Below are 10,989 nucleotides of genomic sequence, written 5' to 3' on the forward strand. Positions count from 1 at the left end.
TTTAGTGCAAAAGTCCTTTTTTGCTACAAGATTTGTATCCAAGCCTTCCCTACAACATCAAATATTTGGCTACAGGAACTCAGAACGACCAAAAATGGCCTCATGGATTTTGAACCACATATTATGAACATTCATAACATCTGTCTTCCCTTATCTAATAGCATTTGCTAATCAAAAGGGGAGATACATTCAGTCTCTCTGTATGAGAATCAGTAGGTATAAAAATATCATGTACTTTCATGGGCAGCCTACATGGAGGGCATACATTATTCACTATTTACATATTTTTGAGGGGCTTACCAACTAGGTTATGGGGTACTGTTCTCTTTATATTCTCTTAAGGGTTACTCAGTGAAGAAATTCCTCTCAGAAGTCAGTATCTGGAATGACTGTAATTTTCATGAACAACTTTCATAAAAGGGTTTTACTCTTTTTGCTTTTGTTACTAGGCAGCTCAATGTTTCACAACTTATACTGAACTTTTAGATATCATTTTGTATAATAATGTTATCCCTGGTTTTTCATCTTATTCATCCAACTCTAATTTTCCCTTTTCCACAATTTCTTTACCTATACTTTTTATCTCACTCTGTGGTTTTGGATATCTATTTTGGATTTAAATTTCTAAATAAAGTATCTAGCCCTGGCAGGTGTAGCTCAGTGAATGGAGCATGGGCCTGTGAACCAAAAGATCACAGTTTGATTCCCAGTCAGGGCACATGCCTGGGTTACAGGCCAGTTCCAAGCAGGGGATGCACTAGAGGCAACCACACATTGATGTCTCTCTCCCTCTCTCCTTCCCTTCCCCTCTAAAGATAAATGAATAAAATCTTAAAAAAAAGAAAAAGTAAAAGCATCATGAAAGAAAGAAAGGAAGAAAGAAAGAAAGAAAGAAAGAAAGAAAGAAAGAAAGAAAGAATCTAAAAAAAAGGTGACTATTTTTTTCACCAGTTATGCTGACCAGAGAAGAACAACCATTGCTTCCTTTACCATGTGACACATTTTAGAAACCAGCCCAGTGGTCCTGGACATATTTTGGTTTATCTCTTCTTTTTTTGTCATAACGATTATTGCCATTTTTTAAATTCTTGCTGTGGTTCAAGTACTTTTTTATTTCCAAAAATATGGAATGCTTCATGAATTTGCATATGACCCTTGCACGTGGCCATGCTAATCTTTTCTGCGTTATTCCAATTTTAGTGTATATGCTGCATGAGTGAGAACTATTTTAGTTTGTTTTACATGCTCCCCGCAGGCTCTACCATCAAACACCATTTGGTTGGTTACTTTCTCCCTTGGTGCGCCTGGTTAGAATCAATGTTCCTCTTTCCCTCTCCCATACTTCTACCTCTTCACGTCTCATACATGTATCACACACTTAGAAGATCTTTGAGCTCTTCTCGAGCATTGCCTCAAAACCAAAATCACAGACAGACAGACATAAGGCCCAAACCAAACAACAGACAAACTACCCTATCTCCATCAGCAGCACCATATAAGCCAATTTAAAAAACTAATGAGAAAATGAGAAATATATCGGCAATATATGACCACAGGTAAATTTTGCTAATATATGAATCTGTTAAGAGGAAAAAAGAAACCAAAAGTACTGGAAAAATGAATTAAAGGCATGAAGAAGTTGACTAAAAAGAATACAAATGAACAAGTAACATATTAAAAAGTTGAAACTTACTAATTATTTAAAAATGTAAATTAAGACTATATTGATAGTAACTCCTCATGGAGCTGTTTGCAAATATTTTCTTCTATTTGGTTGGTTGACTTTTTGTTTTGTTGACAGTGTCTTTTGCTGTACAGATCTTTTTAGTTTGAAATGGTCCTATTCATTTATTTTTGCCTTTACTTCCCTTGCCTTTGGGGGCAAATTCATAAAATCTTCTCTAAGACTAAGGTCTCTAAGTTTAGTACCAATGTTTTCTTCTATGTAATTTGTTTCAGATATTTTATTTAAGTCTTTGATCCACTTTGAATTAATTTTTGTACATGGAGACAAACTGTACTCTAGTTTTATTCTTTTGCATGTGGTTCTCTGATTTTCCCAGCATCATTTATCGAAGAGACTTTCTTTTTTTCATTGTGTGCTTTTGGCTCCTTTGTCAAAATTACTTGCCCATATACATGTGGTTTTATTTTGGGGCTTTTAGTTCTGTTGCATTGGTCTGTGTGTCTGTTTTTCTGCCAATACCATGCTGTTTTGATTATCATAATTCTGTAGTATAATTTGAAGACAGGCAGTGTGATAGCTGTAGCTTCAGTCTTTTTTTCTCTCATGGTTGTTTTGGTTATTCAGGGTCTTTTGCGGTTCCATATAAATTTGATGATTTTTTTTCTTAAATGTCATTGGGATTTTGATGGGGATTGTATTAAATCTGTATATTGCTTTGAATAAGATGGATATTTTAACTATGTTGATTCTCCCAATCATGAGCACAGAATATCTTTCCATTTTATTGTGTCTTTTTCAATCTCTTTTAATAATGCTGTGCAGTTTTCAGTACATAGGTCCTTCACATCCTTTGTTAAGTTTATTCTTAGGAATTTTATTCTTTTTCTTGCAACTACAGAAAGAATTGTTTCTTTTTCCTTTCTTTTTTTAAAAAATATTTTATTTATTTATTTCTTAGAAAGAGGGGAAGGGAAGAAGAAAGAGTGGGAGAGAAACATCAATGTGTGGTTGCCTCTCATGTGTCCCCTACTGGGAATCTGGCCTGCAACCCAGGCATGTGCCCTGACTGGGAACCAAACCAGTGACCCTTTGCTTCACAGGCCTGTTCTCAATCCACTGAGCTACACCAGCCAGAGCTCTTTTTCCTTTCTTTTTCTGCAAATTTCATTGTTAGTATATAGAAATATCTACTAGCAGTGGATTTTTAAAAAGATTTTACTTATTTATCTTTAGAGGGGAAGGGAAGGAGAGGAGAGAAATATCAATGTATGGTTGCCTCTCATGTGTCCCCTGATGGGAACTGGCCTGCAATCGAACTGTAATCACGTGGTTTGCAGGCCTGCGCTCAATCCACTGAGCTACACCAGCCAGGGCAGTAGTGGATTTTTATACCTTGATTTTGTATTCTGTAAATTGGCTGTATCTGTTTATTGTTTCAAATAGTTTTTTGGTGGTGTCTTTATGGCTTTCTACATAAAGAATTATGTCATCTATTAAAAGTGATAATTTTACTGTTAATATCCAAAATATCCAAAAAACTCATACAACTCAACACCAAACAAACAAGCAATCCAATTAAAGAATGGGCAGAGGATCTCAACAGACATTTCTCCCAAGAAGACACACAAATGGCCAACAGATATATAAAAAGATGCTCAACTCCACTAGCTATTGGGGAAATGCAAATCAACACTATAATGAGATACCACCTCATAGCTGTTCGTATGGCTATTATCAATAAGACAAGTAATAATAAGTATTGAAGAGGTTGTGGAGAAAAAAGAAACCCTCATTCACTGCTCATGGGAATATAAACTGATGTAGCCACTATGAAAAAACATATGGAGGTTTTTCAGAAAATTAAGAATAGAGTGGCCATGTGACCCAGCAATTGCTCTTCTGGTATCTAGCCCCAAAATTTGAAAAACATTTATTTGCAAAGATATGTGCAGCACTATGTTTACTGCAGCGTTATTACTGGTGGCCAAGACATGGAAATAACTAAAATGTCCCTCAACAGATGATTGGATGAAGATGTGATACATATCCACAGTGGAATACTACTCAGCCATAAAAAATGAAATATTACCATGCACACCAACATGGATGAACCTTGAGAATATTATCCTAAGTGAAATAACACAGTCATAAACAGCTTAGACCCATGTGATTTCACCCATATGTGGAAGATAGAACTGAAACTCAGACACAGACGACAGAACGGTGACGACCAGGGGCCAGGGTGGTGGAGGGCAGGAAAGGCTAAAGGGGGCCAGACATATGGTGATGGCGGGCACACAATGCAATATGCAAATCACGTATCACAGAAATGTACACTTGAAAACTATACAATGTCATTAACTAATGTCACCCCAGTAAATTTAATAAAATAAAAAATGCTGTACTGAGAGTTTTTTGCTTATCAGATTGTGAGAAATTTTTTTAAATTCTAAAACCTGAGGGGAATGTGATTAAATTTTCCTGAAAAAACTTATGCTAAAGATGAGAAGCCTGTAAAGTGTTTTCCGCTAACTCTCACACAGATCCGTAAGGAGCAGACTCTCACACAGTGTGCAGTAGCAAGGAGCAGGATACCACCCACACGTTCATCATTAGCCTGATGACTAAGTGAAGAGCATGCACACAGCGCAACACCAGACAGCAATGATAATAAATTAGCTATATTTTCATATAGCATGAATATACCTCTAAATCACAGTATTTAAGGCTAATACATAAGAGGCAAAATGAGTACAATTAGTACAGTGCTATCTGTATGCACTGATATATATACACAATATGTATTTGTCTACCTATTATAAGCATATGTAGACACCACCGCTACAAACTTTTTAAGGATATACATATTGCTACACAGAAGAATGGACAGTGAATTAAAAGGATATATAGTAAATACACGAGAATCTGTACCTGGGAGGGAGAAAGATGGAGGATAAAGAGAATAAAAGTAACATAAGTGAAATATAAAAGAGGTCAGGCCTGGACTACCAGGCCTTGAACGGAAGTATATGAGAAATTCGGCTTTGCACAGTTGAGGTGTCTGTCTGTGGCAGAGGAAACTGTACTTAGGCTAGAATTTATTCTAAGACAATAATTAGTCTCTGTTGATGTTCTACCTTTTAAAAAACTTAAATAAAACATACTTCATAATAAAAAATCATCAGTGTAAAGCCTGATTACTTTTCACACAGTGAACACACTCATGTAATCACCTCCCGGATGGAGAAACAGAACATTTTCCGGGCCTGGCCAGGTAGGCGCTCAGTTGGTTAGTGTTGTTCCAGCACGCTGCGGTTGCAGGTTTGATCCTCGGTCAGGGCACGTAAAGGCACATACAAGAATCAACCAATGAATGTGTAAATAAGTGAAATGACAAATATCCTTTCTCTCTCTCTTCTCCTCTCTCTCTAAAATCAACAAATAAAAAATGTTTAAAGAAAGAACAGTTTCACACCTAGAAGCCCTTAGAGTATCTACCAGCCCATCACCAGCCTTTAATCAATGGCAGATTAGCTTTATCTGTGTCGGCCTTCCTCTAAATGAAATTATGCAGTTGCACTCTTTTGCATCTGCTTCTTTCATACTGTAGAATGCTTATGAGATTAACTTATTTTTAAAGAGAATATAATATTTTTTTAATTTTAATTAATTTTATTTAGTTATTTTTCAAGTACAGTTTTTTTGTCTATTTCTCCCATCCCAGCCTCCCCCGCCCCTTGCTCCCCACCTCCCTCCCATTTCCACCCCCCTTAGTTCTCGTCCCTGTGTCCTTCCTATTTGTTCCTCCAAATTCCTCCCCCTTTTCCCCCTTAACTTCCCTTCCCTCTCCCCTCTGGTCACTGTCCCCTTGTTTTCTATTTCAGTGTCTTTGTTTTTTTTTTCCCTGCTTGCTTTACATCGGTCAGGATGGCTATCATAAACAAAGCAACAAACAACAAATGTTGGAGAGGTTGTGGGGAAAAGGGGTCCTTAGTTCACTGTTGGTGGGATTGCAGACTGGTACAACCATTATGGAAAATAGTATGGAATTTTCTCAGAAAAATAAAAATTGACCTGCCTTTTGACCCAGCAATTCCACTGCTAGGATTATATCCTAAGAATCCTAAAACATCAATATCAAAGAACCTATGCACCACAATGTTCATAGCAGCACAATTTACAATAGCCAAGAGCTGGAAGCAACCTAGGTGCCCATCAGTAAATGAATGGATCAAAAAATTGTGGTACATATACACAATGGAATTCTATGCAGCAGAGAGAAAGAAGGAGCTACTACCTTTTGCAACAACATGGATGGAACTGGAAAGCATTATGCTGAGTGAAATAGGCCAGGTGCTAAAAGACAAATACCATATGATCTCACCTTTAACAGGAAGCTAAACAACAAAACAAACAAGAATATAATATTTTAATGTCTAAATATCACAATATATTTATTCTGATATTGACAGACCTTAGGTTGCTCTTGGTTTTTTATTATAATGGATAAGGCTGATATGAACATTCCTGTCGAAGTCTTTTTGGACAGATGCATTTGAGTACCAAGGAGCAGAACAACTGGATCATCAGGTTTGTATATAATGAGATTTAGTAGATACTGTCAGCCAACTTTTAGTTCCATCAGTAGTATTTGAGAGTTCACTTGTTCCATGTCCTCACCAACATTTGGGAATTGCTAATTTAGCCATTCTGGTGGGTGTCTTATTCTAGTTATTTTTAAAAATCAATTTCTACATTTCATATAATTTTTTTATCCAAGTTAGAATTCACTGTCAGCCCTGGCTGGTGTAGCTCAGTGGATTAAGCGCAGGTCTGCAAACCAGAGGATCGTGGTTTGATTCCCAGTCAGGGCACGTGCCTGGGTTGCAGGCCAGTTCCCTGCAGGCCAGTTCCAAGCAGGGGACGCACTAGAGGCAACCATACATTAATGTTTCTCTCCCTCTCTCCTTCCTCTCTAAAGATAAATAAAATCTTAAAAAAAAAAAAGAATTCATTGCCTAACATATCTGTCATTCTCTTAGTCACAAATTCTGGTGCCATCCCATTGTACCTACTAGTGAACCAAGTGCAAATCAATCCTCCTGCCTTCTCTGCCTTCCACATGACCTACTGTTTATTGCTGCAGGGAATTATGCCACAGTCCAGATCAGTACCTTTATGTATTGAGGGCTAACCTTTACTAGGCTTTCTTTCCACCTCCATTACTACTCTCCTAGTCCAGATCATCTTCATCTTCAATGAATCACTGCAATAGCCACTGAGTCCCTAGTCTCCTGGCTTTTCTTTAATCTTTTTTTCTAGAGGTTTCTTTTCAAAACACAAAGTTAATCACCTTATTTCCTGCATTACTCTTCAGTGGCTCTTACTGAACATTTATTTCAGATCTCATCATCAACACTTCCTAAGCTGCCTTCCCTACATACCCTTGACACTCTTGCTCAGTGTTTCTTAAAAATTTTTTGACTTGGTTCACACACACAATGAAACAAAAGTTTTTTAAAACAAAATTTATCCTTTCCACAGTGATGCACTCTGATATTTTCCATTCCGTTTTATTCTACTTCATTGTACATGAAATACTGGCCATGACCCACAAAACTGGTTTCATAACTGACAAATGGATTGCAACTTGCACTTCAAAAAACACGTTAGCTCTGTTGTAGAAATCCCTGCCTTTCTCCTCTCTAGGAACCTTCTGCCACATATTTCTACCAGCTGTTGCTCATCTTCCAGGGCTCCACTCCAAGAAGCCTTTTTTTGTGTGTGTGTGCTCCAGTTATGTACTCACTCTGTAATAGAATTGTCTGTTTACTTATATTTTCCAGTGCACTGTAAGATCCATGAACCCAAGGGATAAAATTTGCTTAACCAACTTCATAACTCTAATGCCCAGCACACACCAGGCACTCGGTAAATATTTGTTGGATGGATGAATGAATGATATGTCATGTTTGTTATAACATTTTTGCATACAGGGTGGAGCATAAGAAGATTCACAGTTGTTTACATGGAAAATAATGCAATAATTAATTTAAAATAATATAAGAATAAACCGTTTCACCTACTCACAACTGTATACCCACTTTTGCCCCACCTTGTATATGTCAATATTTATTGTTTTAATATTATAATACTGAAAACAGATTAAGTAGCCAATGTTTGGACATTTAAGAATATGGACTGTTATTGTGATACAATGTAGGGGATGATTTAGATGAGTGTTTATTGTTATGAAACAATGTCATTGGTTTATTGAGATTAAATGAAATAAAGCAGATTAAGCGCTCCTTGGCACATTGTAAGTACTCACCCAATATTCAATAACTACTTTTGCTATGGATTAATGAGATGTATTCAAAATAAACTACTTTTGCTATGGATTAATGAGATGTATTCACTAGGATAAAAGAAAACTTAGCCGTAATGAAAGGAAGGTAGCTTTATGAGTCCAGCAAAGAAGAGAGAGAGTTAACACCTCTGCGGCTAACCAGTCTTAGTGATTACAGCTCTATGCTCCCATTTTACAGATGGAAAAATGAAGTCCAGAATGAATAAAGGGCCCATCTTTGGAGAAACTGGGACTTTTTAAAAACCCCAAACAAAAAGGGCACCTGTGACATACCTTTCAAACAAAAATATTTCTGGAGATGCCTGTGGGGAACTGAAGAGAATCTGGTGAAAAGGCTTCACAGGAACTTCACCTTTATTAGGACATAGAGTTTTGCAGCATTCAGTCCATTGAATATGCATATTAGCTCATTCTTTCTCAGATAGAATGCAGTGCAATTATTTTGGTTTGAGCGTCCTTAGTTACAAGTGCTCTATTTAGTCCAGCTTTCTGGAGGTCACCTTGATTGCACTTTGCATGCTTTGTTAATCTTGCATTTACTGACTCACTGTGGGACTGTTATCAATGACTCATCTCATCTCTCACAATTCGATCCTTCCTAATTTCATTCTGAATGAGTTTTTATTACTATTTTCAACTTGTAATTACTTTGCTGGTGCCCTATTTTTAATATTAACACTATAGTATAAATCACCAGTGTTATTTTTTTAACAAAGTTTGATGAATGGCAAAGATTATATCATTCTATCAACACATGTTTATTAAACATTTATGTTTCTGAACCTAGAATCATCATCGGATCTACCAGCATAACATGTGAAATATTTGAAATGAGTTTTCTGATTTAGTGTTTTTTTTAATGTTGGCAGGACAGAACAGGCTAGTTTATATAGCTTTAAAAACCCAATATGCAACTGATAGGAAAACACTATTCTGAAAATGCAGGAAAGATAAAAATCAGCTTTAAAAATGATTTAAATTCTGATTCTTTTTATATTATTGAAGTAATCTAATGGGAGCAAATAGTAGTTATACAAAAAGGATCAAGGTCAAATGCAAAATAATTTCACTCAATCAGATACCTATGTAGACTCCCACCAAGGACACCTTCTCTTGCTACTCATAATCCAGGACTGGCCTATTTTAGTATCTTTCCTATTTTCCCTTCTTTTCTTTTCTTTTTTTAAAAGATTTTATTTATTTATCTTTAGAGGGGAAGAGAAGAAGAGAAATATCAACGTATGGTTGCCTCTTGCACATCCCATGCTGGGAACTGGCCTGCAACTCAGGCATGTGTCCTGACTGGGAATCGAACCGTGATCCTTTGGTTCACAGGCCCATGCTCAATCCACTGAGCTACACCAGTCAGGGCTTATTTTCTTGTTTTAATTTCATTTCCTTTGTCTCAATGCCTTCCCCATATTCATTTCTTCACTTCTTATTTTGTCTCTCTTTGCAGTTAGTGGAGAGAAAGGAATCCTCTAACTAGCAGTGAGGGAGTGCCCTCTCCCAGGTTGCTCAGCCAAGAGCAGGGAGAATGTGGACTCCACTGGGAATTGAGTCTGGAGGCGGTCAGAGGAACCTCAAGAAAGCTTCCGGCACCACTTAGATCCCTGTCTTCTGTTTTCTCAGGTGATTCCCAAATGCTAGTTAGGTTTGGCTTTTTAAAAGTAATATGAATTACTGCCCTTTATATGCACTACTATGCAGTACAAAGATGACTATGCATATCATTAAATAGGTGTCAGGCTAACATCGATTTAATCTCTCAAGTATATTCTCCTACACGCAGTCATAAGACTTCTTGCTTATGTAGTATGTTCAGGTACTCAAGTTCGAATAGCTAAAGGAGACAGTCTATAGTACATTAGATCAAATAGATTTCAGGAATTGTAAACACAAAATGATATATTTTACACTTTTGGTTTAATTCTCCGAAAAGAAACTCTTCCAACATTTATGTCAAAAGAATGAATATATAAAACTATTTATTCTAGGTATAATTTACTTGTGTGGGCATTTAATAGAATACTGAATCTCATAAAGAATCACTGTATGACTTGAGTATATATAATTATACAATGTACATATACATGTAGAAGAAAGCAAGCAGTATGGGAACGTGAATCCAAAATTCAGTTGCTACCATAATGGTCTATGATCTAAACATTTTTGAATCTTGGATATTTTATTCTCAAAACTAGTTTTTTTAATATATAATTCCATTTCTTTATGATCATGGAAGAAGTTAAAATACATGTTTATTTGCTGGAACGTAGTACCCAGAATTTTTAGACGTTGTGAATAAAGTCCCTATTCCTCCTTTGCATAACTGCATGGTTTTGTTTGTTTGTAGTTTAATAAAATGTAGGAAGAAGGTGAGTTGAGGGTTGAACCTTGGCTGAAGATCTGTTGTGCTTCTTACTGTGTGTTGCAAGACTAATGAAGAGTTTCGGAGTCTCTATCGAACTATGGCTGTTTAGCCTCTGGAGTCATATTGAATCCTCAGTGCATAGTCACTGGACCCAACACACAGGAATGGGTAGGAAAAATTTCTTGGGTAAATTATTTTAAATAATGATTCTATTGTATGGAGGACTCATTCATTTACTTTGGTCACCAACCAAAACTTTCCTGAGTCAATTTCATTGATTCTGTGGCCTTATTTAGATATACTCTATAAAGTAGAGAATCGTAATGAAGAAGGGATAGGAAGGTTTCCATCACTGTACTGTATTGAAACCATGGTGGGAAATATGTCATTGAATTGTGTTGCATCTAAAAAGAAGAGAAAAACTGTCAGGACTATGAAGAACATACTTCCTCAACTTTTGAATCCCTGGATAGCACTAGGGGGTAGGTGGAAACTCTGAAGACAATAATTTTAAAACAAAAACAAGCTAGTCCTTTAATTATAGCATAATTATCCATA

General features: G+C 36.5%; 1 non-coding gene across 1 annotated transcript; it reads right to left on the minus strand.

Annotated features, from left to right (window-relative positions):
• Positions 1–1,118: 1,118 nt before the first annotated feature.
• On the minus strand, positions 1,119–1,224 carry LOC119065521 (U6 spliceosomal RNA). Its single transcript, XR_005085604.1, has one exon. It is a non-coding gene; the product is annotated as a U6 spliceosomal RNA (small nuclear RNA).
• Positions 1,225–10,989: the final 9,765 nt, after the last annotated feature.

The sequence above is a fragment of the Artibeus jamaicensis genome, unplaced genomic scaffold, assembly GCF_021234435.1.
Source record: "Artibeus jamaicensis isolate MK-2021 breed Jamaican fruit bat unplaced genomic scaffold, CSHL_Jam_final contig_391, whole genome shotgun sequence".
Taxonomy (NCBI): Eukaryota; Metazoa; Chordata; class Mammalia; order Chiroptera; family Phyllostomidae; genus Artibeus; species Artibeus jamaicensis.